Genomic DNA, 15825 nt, shown 5'->3' with positions numbered 1-15825 from the left:
GGTCATCCCACAGGCACAAAGTCTCTTGCCCTGGAGAAGCCTGCTTGTCTTTGGAGTATCTTAAACACTTCTTGATTAGGCTGGCATTGTTTTCTATTAAAAAAGGTTGGAAAGAAATTTGTTTTGCTTTCGGGTGAACCGAGCAGCAAGCGGACCTTTTGTTTTCTTTATCTCGATTGTCCATTTTTGCAAGAAAGTGGATACCAAGCAAAATAGACAGAGATGTAGGAAATCCTGCCGAGCTCAGCAATGTCTTTAAAAGTAAATACCGCGCTGCAATCAGAAAACCTCCGGGCCAGAACCGGCTGCTCCGCGCGCGCGCTCAGCGGCTGATCCGCAGCCGCGGCCAACACCGGAGTGCGCCCCCTCTGGCGGGTCCCATGCTGCACAGCTCGGAGCCGGCTGACCTTTCATCAAATCGATCTCTGCTTTAAATCTCTGTTTTTAGCAGCTTTATTGAGATGGGATTTACATACCATACAATTCACTCATTTAAAGCGTACAGTGGTCTGGGGAATGTTACATAAGGAAGCCTTAAAACTGTGGTAAAGCAAACATAACATACAATTTGCTGCTGTCTTAACCTCTCTGAAGTGTACAATTCAGGAAGCAACGCTAAGTATTTCTGCAGGGTTGCACAACCATCAGCATTTACCTATTTCCAAACCACGTTCATCTGCCCAAACTGAAACTGTGCCTGCGAAGCACCTGCTCCCCATTCCCTCTCCCCCGCCCTAAGTCCCCAGTTGTCACCGGCACTCCTGACGTGAGGTTCCCTCCAATCCTCCCCTGGCTGTATCATTTGCTACACCAGCTCACAAAACTCAGGAAACACTTCACCCCCGCGTGTCAGTTTGTCGTGAAGGCTGCGATGCAGGAATAACCGAATGGAAGAGACCTGGGTGCTCCCTCCAGGGTGTCACCCTCCGGGAATCTCAGGGATTTAGCAACCTGGAAGCTCTCCAAGCCTTGCCCTCTGGGGTTTTTGTGGCGGCTTCACTAGGAAGGCATGGTTGATTGCATCATTCAACCTCCGGCCCTTCTCCCCTGCCACAGAGGTCCGGGCTGAAAGTTCCAGCTCAAACCGCAGAGTCGCTTCCCTTGGCGAGCAGCCTCCATCAGGGGCCATCCAGGAGCCCCCAGCCCCAGTCATCTCATGAGCATACAAAAGACACATGTAGCCTAGACTTCTGAATACCAGGATCCACACAAGAGGGCCTGGATTCCAACCCCACCACCTGGCTCCAGCTCCTGACTGCCGCTTCCGGCTAAGGTAGATCCCTAGAAGGAGCAGGGATGGCGACTTGAGTTCCTGCCACCCACATGGGAGACCTAGGCTGAGTTTTTGGCTCTTGGCTTCCCCAGGCCCAGCCCTGTACAGGCCATTTCAGGCATCTGAGGAATGAACCAGCAGATGAAAGCTTTGTTTGTCTGTTCTTTATCTGTCTCTCAAATAAATAAATGGACACATCACTTCTGAGATTCCAAGGGTTTTGGGAGCTGTGTGTCAGGAAATGGGTAAATATTTTTTTTCTTACTATGTTGCAATCCTTGTATGTGTATTCCACAGTTTATCGATGCATCTGTAGACACACACTTGAATTGTTGCCACCTTTTGGATATAATAAATAATGCTACTATTTCCAAAACAAGTACCTGTTTGAGTTCCTGTTTTCAGGTCTTTTGGGTATAACTCTGGGAGTGGAATTGCTCGATTGCTTAGCAACTCCATGTTTCACTTCTTAAGGAAACTCCAAACTGTCGTCCACAATGGCTGTGCCAAGGTACATTTCTCCTGGCAACGTGTGATAGTTCCAGTTTCACCCACCTGATGTGTGATGTGAAGTGGAATCTTGTGGTTCTGACTTGTGTTTCTCCAGTGATGTTGCGTATCTCCTGAACTGATGAACTCTTTGAATACCGTCTCTGGGGAAATGTCTGTTCAGGGTGGGTGTTTGTGCAGTGGTTACGTCACCACTCGATATGCTCACATCTCCTATTGGAGTGCCTGGTTCCAGTCTTGGCTCCTCTGTTCTGGCCCAGCTTCCTGCTGCTGCAGATCCTGGGAGGCCGCAAATGATGGCTGGGGTACTTGGGTCCCTGTCACCCAAGTGGAAAATGTGGGTTTAGTTCCAGGTTCATGGCTTTTGCCTGGCCTAACCCTGGCTGTAGCAAGCATTTGGGAAGAATTCTCTCTCTCTGATTTTCAAATAAAAAAAAATGAAAAATAGACACTAATTTCAAAAAAAGAAATATCTATTCAAGTCTTTGGCCCACTTTTTATATTGGGCTGTTTGTCTTTTTGTTGTTTATGTAGTTCATTAAGCCCTTTTCAGCTATATGATTGCCAAAATTTTCTCTTATTCTGCACGTTGTCTTTTTACTTTCTTGATGCTGTTCTTTGACGCACTGATATCAGTTATCAACTTGATAAATTCTCTATCGGTACCACGTAGCCATTGCAGAGTAGCTAGGAAAGAAAGTGTAGGCTCGTTGAGATTCTGCTCAGGAATTTTCTAAGCTCCTCAATGGCCAAGAAGTCTTGGAAGAACTGTTGATGACTCTTATTAGCCTGTCTCCTACAACCATGAGGATGCAAGTCTTCATCCTGCCACCAAATCCCTACTTTGATAACAGAGCCCAACTTCAGATACAAAGGGCTTTCAACAATCCCCCCAAGTCTGTTTCTCATTCTCTACTCCGCTGGGTTCCTAAGTTAGTCTTGGGGGGGGGGGTCCCTGCTTGAATTTTAAAAGTGATGATTTAAAAAACAAAAAAGTGGCTTTGATTCTCTCTCTCTCTCTCTCTCTCTCTCTCATACTGTTTTCTCCTGGTCTTGGCACTTCGTTTCAGCTTCCCACCTTGCTGGTGGCTTTGGTTTCCAGGGGCAATCCCTGCATTGAATCTGGTGCTATAGTTTCCTTTAAAAAAAAAAAAGATTTATTTTATTTATTTGAAAGAGTTACAGAGAGAGCTAGAGACAGAGAGAGAGGTCTTCCACCCACTGGTTCACTTCCCAGATGCAATGGCAGGAGCTAAGCTGATCTGAACCAGGAACCAGGAGCTCCTCAGGGTCTCCCATGTGGGTGCAGGGGCCTCCACTGCTTTCCCAGGCCATAGCAGAGAGCTGGATCGGAAGAGGAGCAGCTGGGACTAGAACCGGTGCCCATATGGGATGCCAGCACGGCAGGCAGGGCTTTAACCTGCTGCACCACAGCACTGGCCCCAGCTATAGTTTTCCTTCTTTCCTTATGTTCTGTTCCTGCTCCCCAACCGGAGTGTCCACTAAAGCGTATATAGGTGACATTGTTTACCAATAACCGGGCACTCTGAAGTCATGTCCTTTTCACGTGACTTCTGGCATTCCATAACAAAAGGAATTTGTAAGCCACTTTAACCATCCTGGTTCACGTTAGGAAAACATGTCGATGGCCTTCCTTCAAACTGATAACACGGTAGGAAGGAATGACTGACCTTCGTATTATCTTTTCTAACAGATCACAAGAATTTTGACGATGCGATCGACATTCCTATGTTGTAACCATGGAAACAGATCGTAGGACTAGTTTGTCTTTATGGTGTCAAATAACCAAACAAAGCTTGGGGAACAGGTCATTTCGAGTTGGAATTCCCATAGCAAGAAACTTGTAACACCAGAGTACTTCAAAATGTTTCCAAAAATTGGGATTAAGAGGTGAGGCTATTTTAGTGTGAAAATCTTTGAAATCTATGCATAGTTTTTTCATAATGTGCATTTCCATGAACTTTAACATTTAAAAATTCATTATTTATTTATTTGAAAGGAAAATAAAAGGCGCAAGGGAAACTGGTTGACCATGCAAATGAAGACAATTATTGAAGGAGAGAAGCAATTTATCGTCCCAGGGTTCTTGCACTATGTTTGCTGGCATTTCAAATCCAAGGGCCTGAGGGAAACATTTTCCTAGGCCTCTGACAAACTTTCCCACTCTCTTTCTCAGGCTCTTCTGCAGTAGTGCCTCTTCCCTGCTTTGTTCTCCCCATTCGCCCGAGGAACGTCTCATCACACCCACGGAATCACCAACCAGCTGTTCACTGTTGCCACCCTAAATCCATGCCTTCAGTCCAGGCCTCACTTACATCCTAATCTGGGGGTCTCACAGGCTCCTCCAGCTCACTATCGCCAAGACTGCCTTCATCCTCCCTCCCCACACCCCTCCGGTGTTCACCTCCATCTTAGGTGTCCCCCTCCCCACCATCAGTTCCCCAAGACTCAATCATACTTCCAATTCCCTGCACATCTAATTGGTCGCTGGGTTTTGTCCTAATAGTACCCGAACAAACCTAAATCCTGCCCCACATTCTCACTGCCACTCTCGCTCACGTGCTCTCTGGGAATTTTACAAAAGCCTCCGAATTGGCCTCCAGGTCTCACCTGCCATCCCCCATGCTAGCACTACTCCGCAGAGATCTCCAGAAGAAACAGCAGGTCTAATCAGTCAGTCCTGGGCTCAGAATGCTTCAGCAACTGCTCGCTGGAAACAGGATGACACAGCCTTCTTAACACAGAGTACGGTAGCTGGCACGCTGGAGCCCCATCTAAATAGCTAGCCTGGTGAGAGAATGTGCTGCTAGTTCTGAGCGAATTACAGTTTGTCTCTGATACACTGAAAACAATTGTATTCATGCTGTTAAAAGTATTTCTCCCTGATCTGATCATTACATGTCTCTGTGTGTGTGTGTGTGTGTGTGTGTGTGTGTGTGTGTATATGTATTAAAATGTCACACTGAGGGCTGCTGCCTGTAATGCTGGCATCCTATATGGGCTCCAGTTTGAATCCAGGCTGCTCCACTTCTGATCCAACTCCCTGCTATGGCCTGGGAAAGCAGTGGAAGATGGGCCCAAGTGCTTGTGCCTCTGAACCATGTGGGAGACCCGAGGAAGCTCTGGCTTGGATCAACCCAGCTCCAGCCTCCAGCTGTTGTGGCCATCTGGGAAGTGAACCAGTAGATGGAAGACCTCTCTCTCTCTCTCTCTCTCTCTCTCTCTCTCTCTGTAACTCTGCCTTTCAAATAAATCTTTTTTAAAAAAGTCACACTATAAATATGCAAATAAATATGCAATTATTATATGTAAATTAAAAAGAAAACCGTACATGCATGACATGACTTGGGTCTTTTAAACAGATCGTGCTAGGCAACCTCACCTCTGACGGCCTGGGGTCTCTGCTACAGATCCAGTTCCTGGGTTGGATTGTTGGCGAGGGAGGCCCCAGGGGTGTCTAGGATGTGCCTGGCTATTTACCTCTCCACTGACGTCAGCACATCCGCAGGCGGCACTGTGTCTGTGTCTCCAGAGCTGCTCTGTGAAGCCCGGCAGCACTCTCTCCACTCTACCCTCTACCCTGTGCCCACTGTGCTCTATGGATATGACAGCAGGTGAGGAGTCAGCCCTCTTATTTCGGCATAGACTCCTCAAGCAGTGGGTGCCCATCTGAGAGCCTGGAGATGCACTGAGCGTTTCCCGCTGAACTATGGTATGTGGGCTTTCTAGCTGCTTCCTTTCTCTTCTGCTTGTGATCACGTATGCGACTGGGTTCCTGGGGCTTGATCGGATCGACAGCTTCATTAGCTTGAATATGCTGGTGTCTGCTATACTTAGAGGCTTAGTGAACTGAGTTAGGAATTCATCCACGCATTCACAAAAGAACAAGGAATAGGACGCCAGAAATCCCAGTCTTTGCTTCCCCCTCCCCTTTTTAAAGATTTATTTGTTTATTTGAAAGTCAGAGTTACACAGAGAGAGGAGAGGTAGAGAGAAAGGTCTTCCATCCATTGGTTCACTCCCCAGATGTCCACAACAGCCGGAGCTATGCTGAGCAGAAGCCAGGAACCAGGAGCTTCTTCCGGGTCTCCCACACGGGTGAAGGGATCCAACGACTTGGGCTATCTTCTACTGCTTTCCTAGGCCATAGCAGAGAGCTGGATCGGAAGTGGAGCAGCCAGGTCTCAAACCGGCGCCCATATGGGATGCCAGCGCTTCAGGCCAGGGCGTTAACCCGCTGTACCACAGTGCCAGCCCCTCTGCTTCCCTTTTAACCCAAGTGGACATGTGGAGTTCTCTTTCAACAAACCTGGAGGTCACTCCTGCAGTGACCTGAGCAGGCCCAGCCCAGAGACACGCAGCTGTCACTGCCTTGGATATGCTACTCAACTGCCAGCTCCAAAATGCACAAGTCTGAATTCCAGGAAGATGGCCCCTGGTCCCAAGGAAGCTACAGTGAGTCACGCGGTAGAGGTTGTACTAGAGAAATCAAAATACCTGGATGAAAAGCTGAGGAGTCACCGGGGAACACTTGCTCAGAGCTGGCAGCATTGAGTTCGCAGTTCATGAGGTCCGTCGCTGTGGATGTGAATAAGAAGAGGCGTCTTTGTAGGAAGAGGGAAGAACTCACATTTAAAGCTCTTATTCATGTCATCCAAGCATGCTGATGTATGCCTACACTTACCTATGTCTTCTGCCTCTTAAACTAAATCTTTCAAGTTTTGTATCATCCTACAGTTCCCCAAATTGTGCTACAAATGTAAGACATGCTAAATAAATTTTTCTGCACTGTCTCCCAGGATATCCAAGTGGTTTATGTCTGATAAAAGGAAGCGTTGGATGTGAAATATCAGAAGTCCATGATATTAGCTTGGAAAGTCAAATAGATGTGAGGGTTGCTGGAGAAAGGCTGAAGTTCCTTAGGAGGCCAGGACACTCTGCCTGTCAGGATGTCGGTTCAGAAGTGACTCAGAAGGCATCACGCACTTACAGAGTCGCACACACCCATCTTGCGATAGCTGCCTTTTCCCAATCAGCCTGCCTCACACGGGATCCTCTGATGAGCGTTAGCTGGTGATGAAGAAATTTTTAAGAATGAGGTAGCACAGTGTATTAGTCAGCTTTTTTGCCACTGCAATGAAATCCCTAAAGATGCTAACTGATAAGAGAGAAGGCTTATTTTCAGTTCATGGTTTTGGAGTTCTGGAGTCCAAGGTTGGGCAGCCCCATTGGTCTGGCATCTGGTTACGGGGTTCCTGCTGGCAGAATCTTGAGGCAGTGCAGAAAATCACATGGCAAAACAGCGTGCTTGTGGGGAGCCAGGAAGGAGGGAGAAAGAGAGAGAGAGAGAGAGAGAGAGAGAGAGAGCAAAGAGAGCCCAGCTTGGATTTTATAATCAACCCTGTCATAAGAACGGCTTTCCAAAAGCATGTTTCCAGTGCCCTAAGAGCGTCTGACAAGGCCCACCTCCTACACTCCATCATTAGAGACATTGCCATCTTCTTAGCGTCATCAACTTGTGACTTTGAGGTTTAAAGATCTGCTTGAATTTGGCAGCCAAATCATGTCTGAGCCAGAGTAAGAGGAGTGGAGGCCCCGAGGGAAGTCTGGAGGAAGGCAAGGGGAGGACTTGGCAATGACAGACAGGACAGAGGTAGACGTAGGACCACAAGGTCAGCATAGGTCCTGTGGGATGGGGCCTGGGTGAGGGGAACTCAGTCCGAGAGCTCCATGACCTCCCAAAGGACCAGATGGGAAGTGAGCTTCATGGGGCTGGGTACTTAGCTTAGCAGAAAGACACTGATTAAAACACTCATGTCCTACACTGGAGCAACTGAGTTGGATCCCTTTCTCCTGTTTCCAGCTTCCTGCTGATGAAAACCTTGGGAGACACTGAGTCAGCAGATGAGTTCCTGCCACCCTAGTTTGAGTTTTCGGCTCCTGGCACCGCAATCCTGTTCCAGCCTTTAGGGGGCGCATGGGGAGTGAGCCAGCAGATGTCTCTGCTTCGCAAATAAATAACTAACCTCTTAAAAGAGAACTTCGCAGACAAAAAGAAGCTTGTTGTGTGTTGGCCCAACCCAAGGCAGAGGACACATGAGGAAAACAAGGCCAAAATCCCTTTCCGGTGACTTGCTAGGTACAAGTGGCAAGTGTGACTGTGGCCACTGGCCCACCAAGGGCAGGGCCATCCCTTTCTGCCCAGGTCTTTGCCTCCTCCTGCCTGAGAAGAGACCAGTGTAGGGAGCCTGGGCGAAGAAGGCTTCCACGCCTCCTACCAAAAGGGAGGCAGTTTTTAATTTTTCCCTCTAAATCTTTTTAGTTTGTTTCTTGAGCTGCAACTCTTCCATGTGTGCCCTATGCTTACAGTTTCTCTTAAATTCTGGTCACTCCCGAAATGAACTTTGCAGCCTAGCTGTCTTTCCGGATTTCCCGACATCTACCAGACTTTTCCGCTTATACAGATCACTGTTGTCGCACGAGGGGAAGGCGTGTGGCAGCACTCATCCCCTTTCCTCCGCCGAAGGAGCTCCGTCTTGCATTTCGCCTTCCTGGTGTGACTCCTCCGTTCCGGAGGCTGGGACCTGAGGCACCAGTCAGATCCCACAACTCAGCTTCCCCCTCATCTCTGCCAGGCACCAAGGCCGGCGGGTTCTTCCTCTAAAATCCCACTCCTTTCTCTCATTCCACCAACCTTAACCAAGTATCTTCTGTCCCCAGCCCTCTAGACTGACCTTATAGCTGACTGTGTGATTCCCACCTCTGTCTCCTTTAACCCATCCTATGCACCACCCTTCCACTCTACCCATCCAGGCCTCCAATTTGGCCTCTCTCTGCCCGTCAGACACACGCCCACAAGCCACCTCCATCATTTGGTCAAGTTCTTCCCTGGCCCCAAGTGTCCTGCCCTCTAACCTCCCAGCACACTTTCCGAGAAGTCTGTCTTGCTTATTACGTTGAGCACCTGAATGCACACCATACCCTGCCTGCTTTGTTAGTGCGGGTCCTCTCCTCTAAGAAGCAAACACCCTGTAGGCTTTCTCCAGGGATTGTCTTCAGGAGAAAATGAAGAGGGAGCCACAGGAAGCTGTAAGAGCCCGTGAGGTTTATCCAGGGTGAAAGGAGGCAAGGAAAAAAGGTAGGTGGAAAAGTCCTAAACTGCTCTTGACTTAGTCATTGGCTCAGAGCAGCCCACGGGTAGCCTCGGCTTGGGTACAAACACTGATATGGATCTCAGAGCTCAGCAGCTGGGGTCCTTGGCCTGATGATGCACCTGTAGAAGGAGTTCTACAAGGTGCATGCTTGTGACTGCACACTTGGCTTATCACCTTGGGCGTACATGGCTCTCTTTTTCTGTGGGTTCATTCTGCACCTAGAATTGGTATCACCTCATCCGAAACTTATTACATTTACTTCAGTTTTTTTTATTTTTCTCCCAAACTCCTTTTATCAGATACCATACCTTTTATTTCTTTGGTACTCCCTCTAACATCTAGAAATACATACTACATTGCCAGGGAGGTAGATCTTCAACAAATGCTTTTAAATTCAGAGTTAAGCATTCATGATTTGTTACAAAAAGGAACCAAATAATATACTGTACAAATCTCTTCTACAGGTTGTATCTGAAACACTTGTTTCAGATTTAGGATTTTTTTGGGGGGGGGGAGGAGTAGAGTATTTGCATATACATAATGAGATAGCTTGTGGATAGGCCACAAGCCTAAACACAAAATTTATTTGTGTTTTATATACACCTTATATACATTGTTAGAAGGTAATTTTAGGAACCAGAGTTGTGGTACAGCAGGCTAAGTCAGCACTAGCAACACCATCATCCCATGTCAGAGCACCAGTTCAGGTCTCAGCTACTCTGTTTCTGATCCAGCTTCCTGCTAATGCATCCTGAGAAGTCAGCAGAAGATGGCCCGTGTCCTTGGGCCCATGCAACCTAGGTGGGAAGACTGAGATGGAGTTCTGGGCTCCTGGCTTCAGGTTGGCCCAGCCCTGGATAGTTGTGGGCATCTGGGGAGTGAATCAACGGATGGAAGATCTGTCTGTCTCTCCCTCTCCCTTTGTCACTTTGACTTTCAAATAAATAAATACATCTTTAAAACTCTGTAATTAAAAAAGAAGATAATTTGATACAATATTTTAAAAACAATTATTTTATTTTGAGAGACACAGAGAGAGCATGAGCGAGCAATTAAGTGGTTCAGAGGGTGCCCATGATCTAATCACGGCGGCTTTATAATGGAAGACAAAGATAGAAATGCAGTCCCCCTTGCCTTGGTTGCTCTACACCGCCTCCAAGAGGACTGTGCTGGCAGGAACATCACTGCCAGTGCCCCAGTGGGACCAAAGGGACCACCGATCTTGGACTGTGAAGCTCCACAACTAAGCTAGAACAACTCTGCCTTCATTACTAGCTTGTCTTAGGTATTTTGTTATAGTAACTAAAAGCTAATAGGTCCATCTTGCTAGAAGACTATGAATTATCTATAGTTTATTGTTCAATAGTTTATTTACTCAATAGTTCATTTATTTCTTTATCAATTTTTCCCTTTTACATACTTTGGATTTAATTTGCTTTTCTTTTTACAACTTAAGGTAGAAATTTATATAATTTATATTAATTTTCTTTTTTTTAAGTATTAAAGCTCTGAATTTTACTTTAAGCATTGTTTTTGCTATATCATAAATTTTCAGAAATTTTCATTATCATTTGATTTCAAATATTCTATAATTTTTAATTATTTATTTATTTGAAAAGCAAAGGGACAAAGAGAGAGAGAAAGAGAGGGAGAGAGAGAGAAGCGCTCTCCCATCTGCTGATTCACTCCCCAAATGGCAGCAAGAGCCTGGGCTGCACCAAGCCTAAGCCAGGAGCCTGGAACTCTGTCTGGGTCGCCATGTGGGTGGCAGGGGCCCAAGCACTTGGGCCATCTTCTGCTACTTTTCCAGGCATATTAGCAGGAAGCCAGATCACAAGTTGAGCAGACACAAATGAATGCCAGCATCAAAGGCCATGGCTTAATCCACTGTGCCACAACTGTGGCCTGAAATACTTTATAATTTCTCTTGTGATTTTTCTTTGATCCACAGGTTATTTAGAAGTTCTTTGTGTTGGTTTCCAAATATTTGGAAATTTTGCTATATAGATTATTGCAATTAATTTCTGTTAGTTTCATTTATAACAATGAACATATTCTGTAATATTCAATCTTTTGAATTCTATTGAGACTTATTTTGTTGAAAAGCATGTAGCCAATCTTGATGACCTTTCAATGGACTCTTGGAAAGGTAGTGCATTCTTCCTTTGATGGTAGTGTTCTTTCACAAATGCCAAGTAGCTCAGGTGCTTGATGGGTGGGCACCTTCTACACTGACAGATTTTTATTTATCTACCTTTTTTGGCTTAGCTATCCCTAGAGCCATTTAAAACCTCCTACTAGGATCGTGGATGTATCTAAAACTCTCTAGCTCTGCCAGGTTTTTATTAGTGATTTTTGAAACTCTATTTTGAGATTTCAAAAGTAAATGCTTTAGGATCCTTACATTGTCCTGATAAAATGTCATTATTGCTGTTAATACATTTTGCTTCTTGGCATCTACTTTGTCTTACATTAATTTAACCATAGTGTATGTTTTTTGTTTATTTTCATTATATATCTTTTTTGTTCCCTCTCCTGTCCAACTGGCTCTGTCTTTGTACTTAAATTCTATACTTTCTGGGACTTCACCAAGAGTACTTAAAAAACAACTGATGGAAAATGAACCAAAAGATCTCTTTATTTTGGGGCAAAAATTTTTTGAAATTCTTGCAGAGTTTTTACAGAAAACACATTTTCCACAAAGTTTTTGAAGATTCCCTCATATGCATGGATTTCAAAATTTTTTGCACCAAATTAAATTCTTCTTTTAATTTTACTTTCCACAAACTTTGGAAAGTACCACCCTAAATTTGAGTGCTCCTTTTTAACAGCTTGACAATCTCTGCCTCTTAATAGTGTTTAATCCATTCACATTAGTGTGATTTTTTTTACATGATTGGGTTCAAGTCTATCATTTTGTAATGTACTTTTTGTTTTTTCCCATGTGGTTTTGCTCATCCATTTATCCTTTCCTGACCTCTTTTGGACTAATTAAATAATTTATAATCTTTCATTTAAATTCTTCAACTGTATTTTTAATGATTCCTCTGAAGATGACAATATGTATGCATTTAGAATTAACATGGTACCATTTTACATCACACAGGAGCAAAACCACATTTTTACCCATTTTTGTGGCATTCTTAAAGGTTTTAAATTGCAATTTTTTGTTAGAGAAGAGCATTGATTCATTCCTCAGATGTCTAATTTTGCTGTAAATATTTTTTGAAGAAATGAAGAATAAGATACTCTTATCTTTGCATCCGTATTTACCTTCCATTGTTCTTCATCCCTTTATGAGAATCCAAGTTTTCATGCAGCATCATCTTCCATTAGCCTGAGGAATTTCCTTCAGTGTTTTTTGGTAGTATGGGTCTACTTGTGATAAATACTATCAGCTTAAAAATATTTTACTCTCAACTTTCAAGGATATTTTAACCGACTGTATTATTATGGACTGGCAAGGAATTTCCCTTTTGACATTTTTAAATGCTATCCTGTGGACAGAAAACATCCTAGAGGAGGCACTGCTTCTAGACATACACACAGCTTCCCGCTGGAGAAGGAAGCATGCCAGGAACATTCTCGCAGCTGCCATTCCATCCAGTGAATTTTTTATTTCAGGCAATGCATTTTCCAGTTCTATTTTTTCCCTTTTCCTTACATGTTCCTGCCTTTTTGTTACCAAGAGAAAAATCAGACACTCCCCCCAACAAAAGAATCAACACCACCTATTAAAAAATCTTGCCCAAAACAGGTGAACCTGAAACCAGGGTAGCTTCTCAATCTAATAACAGTCTATAGCCAATACAGATAAGAGGCTGATTTTCAGTTCTGCTTCTGTGAACTGCCATTTTCCTTAATGACGGGCCACAGCTGCCTACTGTCTCACGGCCTTGTAATTTGGCATCACGCAGTCCACACTGTGGGTGACACACTGCAGGAACAGACTGTGTCGCCCTTTATTAGAGAGTGCTGAGGGTGGGTCCAGACGGCAGTCGTTTTGGGCCAGGTGTGGTTTTATTCTTCATTAGGGCAGGTCTGTTTTGGTCCTGAACTTAATCGTAGGGTGTTTCCCTCGCTCTAGGATGTGGCCTTTCTCTGGAGGTGTGGCCCTCCTGGAGTCCCCACTGCAGGTGCGAGGAGCCGAGTGAGGTGTCTGCACTGGGTTCCGGCCCCCAGCCCTGCCCGCCCTGCACATCACTGCTCACACAGAGTGATCTTTGCTGTGCCTGTGACATCCTGGCCGGAAACCCACAGGCTGCTGGCAGCCACTCCAGTGTGTTAGCTCCCTGTGCCCCAGTCCACTGCCTCGTCCACCCAAGCTCCACCTGCTGCGCGTTCATCCCCTCAGACCCTCCTGTGGCAGAGAAGTCCCTCGCGGAGGGAGCTGAGGCCTGGAGGTTCTTGGTGCACTGGTGACTTTTCTTCTCTCAAGGTCACACCCTTGCACTGCCAGTCATCACTTTGTACACTTTGTCCATTTTTATCCTTGCCTTTGCCCGACTGGCCAGTCCTGCCCTGGTTACTCAGCTGTGGTAGAAGGAAAGCACAGGTCCCCATCTTTGAAAGGCTTTGTTTATTTATTTAAATGTTTTATTTATTTATTTGAAAGGCAGAGCTACAGAGAGGCAGAGAGAGAGAGAGAGAGAGAGAGAGAGAGAGGTCTTCCATCCACTAGTTCACTCCCTAGATGGCTGCAACAGCCGAAGCTGAGCCAATCCGAAGCCAGGAGCCAGGAGCTTCCTCCAGGTCTCCCACACAGGTGCAGGGGACCAAAGACTTGGGCCATCTTCTGCTGCTTTCCCAGGCCATAGCAGAGAGCTGGATAGGAAGAGGGGCAGCAAGACCTTGAATTGGCACCCTTATGGGATGCTGGCACTGTAGGTGACTTTACCTGCTGTGCCACAGCACTAACCCCTGAAAGGCTTTATTTAAAAAGCAAAATGCTTCTGGGAGCTGGGACAATTCTTTTTAACTGACCAAAGCAGAGTTTTGTAGTGCAGGAGATGGTTGGCTGTTTTTGAAGAGAAACCTCAAATGTCTCTGGTTTCTCATGTCTATTAATGATTGATGCTTGTCATTTAAGTATGATTGACATTGCTATGTTATATCTTTTGTAGTACATTTTTGAAATTATGCAAACTATTATGGAAAAAATTCAGATACATATATACAGAAGTAGAGTATAATGAACCTCATGTTTCCAACAATTTGCCTTTTTAAAAAAAGATTTATTTATTTGAGAGACAGAGGTACAGACAGAGAGAGGGAGAGACAGAGAGAGAGGTCTTCCATCCTCTGGTTCACTCCCCCAAAATGGCTGCAACAGCAAGAGCTGGGCTGATCCAAAGCCAGGAGCCAAGATCCAGGAGCATCCTGTGTCTCCCACGTGGATACAGGGTCCCAAGCAATTGGGCACTCTTCCACTGCTTTCCCAGTCCATTAGCAGAGAGCTGGATCCAAAGTGAAGCAGCGGGGACTTGAACCAGCACCCATCTGGGATGCCAGCACTGCAGGTGGCGGCCTATCCTACTACACCACAGTGCCAGCCCCCCAGCAATTTACCTTAACAACCACCAATTTATGAATAATCTCATGTTCTCTTTAGCCCCATCCCTTTTCCCAGGTTACTTTGAGGCAAATCCCAAACACCTTGGCTATTTTGTCTGGGTATATTACTAAAGACAGACTCTCCTTTTAAAAATAAAACGTAACATCCTCTCTCTATTTCTTCAACTCGCTGAGTAGGCCGTGAGTGCTCCATTTCCCTGATCGTGCTGTAGGGGCCTCGACCTGACTGCACCCATCTTGGTCGTAGCCACCACAGTGCCTTTCAGGTGACCTTGTGAGATATCCCAGATCCATGGGATAAACCGTAGTTGAGATAACCTGTGCTTATCTGATGCCTGGGCCAATCTCTTGTCTTGTTCTTGGAATGTTGCTACTTCTTGTGAAAGTCTACGTAGCCCTGGGCCACTTTCTTCTATAAACTGCTCTCCCATAGCACAGCTCCCAGCAGCAGCCAAAGACCGCATTCCTATTCATGAGTCCCTGGTAAACCACACTCTGGGGAGCACCAGATTTGTCCGTCTCTTTCCTTGGCCACATAGACCCTTCAGCCTTTGGCAACCAGTTCTCAGATCCCAGATTCTCCTGAAACAGCACTGTCATTTTCAGCGTTTTATTTATTTGAGAAGGGACCAAATAAGGCCTTCCACTAATGCACTAACAGGCCGCTAAGTCTCTTCTAACCCTTAGGTTCCTTGCAGCATTCTTCCTTGGGGCCTTTGCAGCTCCCGGTGCTTTGCTGCTTGCTCTCCCAGTCCTATACCCTTGGGCTCCTCTGTTATCTCTGTTTGCTGTCGACTGTCATTAGATCCAGAGGCTACAGTGGGTTAAGGTTCACTTTTATTTTATTTTTTGCAAGGTTACATCATAGGTGGCGTTGGCTCCTTTGTGGGTGCAGTGATGCCTGCTTTTTTCGTGGTGGAGGGAAGGGAGGAACAGGCACCACTCACTCCTTTGATGGATGAGTTTTCAAAGGAACGAGTTGGTTCCTCCGATGTCTCGTGAACTTGGAGTGATTCTTCCCCAGGCAGTAATGCCCCCAACTGAGCACTCAGGTTCATTCTTCTTTTCCATTTTGGGGGAATATTTTTGACATTTCTATTAGGTTTTACAATTAAATAGGACACTGTTGAGCTTTCCCAGTACAATCTACACAAGAAGCCATATTCAAAGCAATGCAGCTTGCAGCCCAGCCTCCTCTGCCTTCTTCCCGCCCTTCCCACCCGGGTAATAATCATTAAACTCCGTGGTCTGTCCCTGTGTGAATATGTAATTGCACATCATGCACAGTTTTCT

General features: G+C 45.7%; 1 long non-coding RNA gene across 1 annotated transcript; it reads right to left on the bottom strand.

The window, feature by feature from the left end:
• Nucleotides 1–354: 354 nt before the first annotated feature.
• Nucleotides 355–6719, bottom strand: LOC127492038 (uncharacterized). The gene is made up of 4 exons (XR_007920983.2): nt 6489–6719; nt 6302–6382; nt 4415–4514; nt 355–2921 (listed from the first exon to the last, which is right to left on the bottom strand). It is a non-coding gene; the product is annotated as an uncharacterized lncRNA (long non-coding RNA).
• Nucleotides 6720–15825: the final 9106 nt, after the last annotated feature.

The sequence above is a fragment of the Oryctolagus cuniculus genome, chromosome 9 (assembly GCF_964237555.1).
Source record: "Oryctolagus cuniculus chromosome 9, mOryCun1.1, whole genome shotgun sequence".
NCBI classification, from domain to species: domain Eukaryota; kingdom Metazoa; phylum Chordata; class Mammalia; order Lagomorpha; family Leporidae; genus Oryctolagus; species Oryctolagus cuniculus.
Note: the sequence above shows the minus strand (reverse complement) of the source record. Positions and strands in the feature narration are given on the sequence as shown.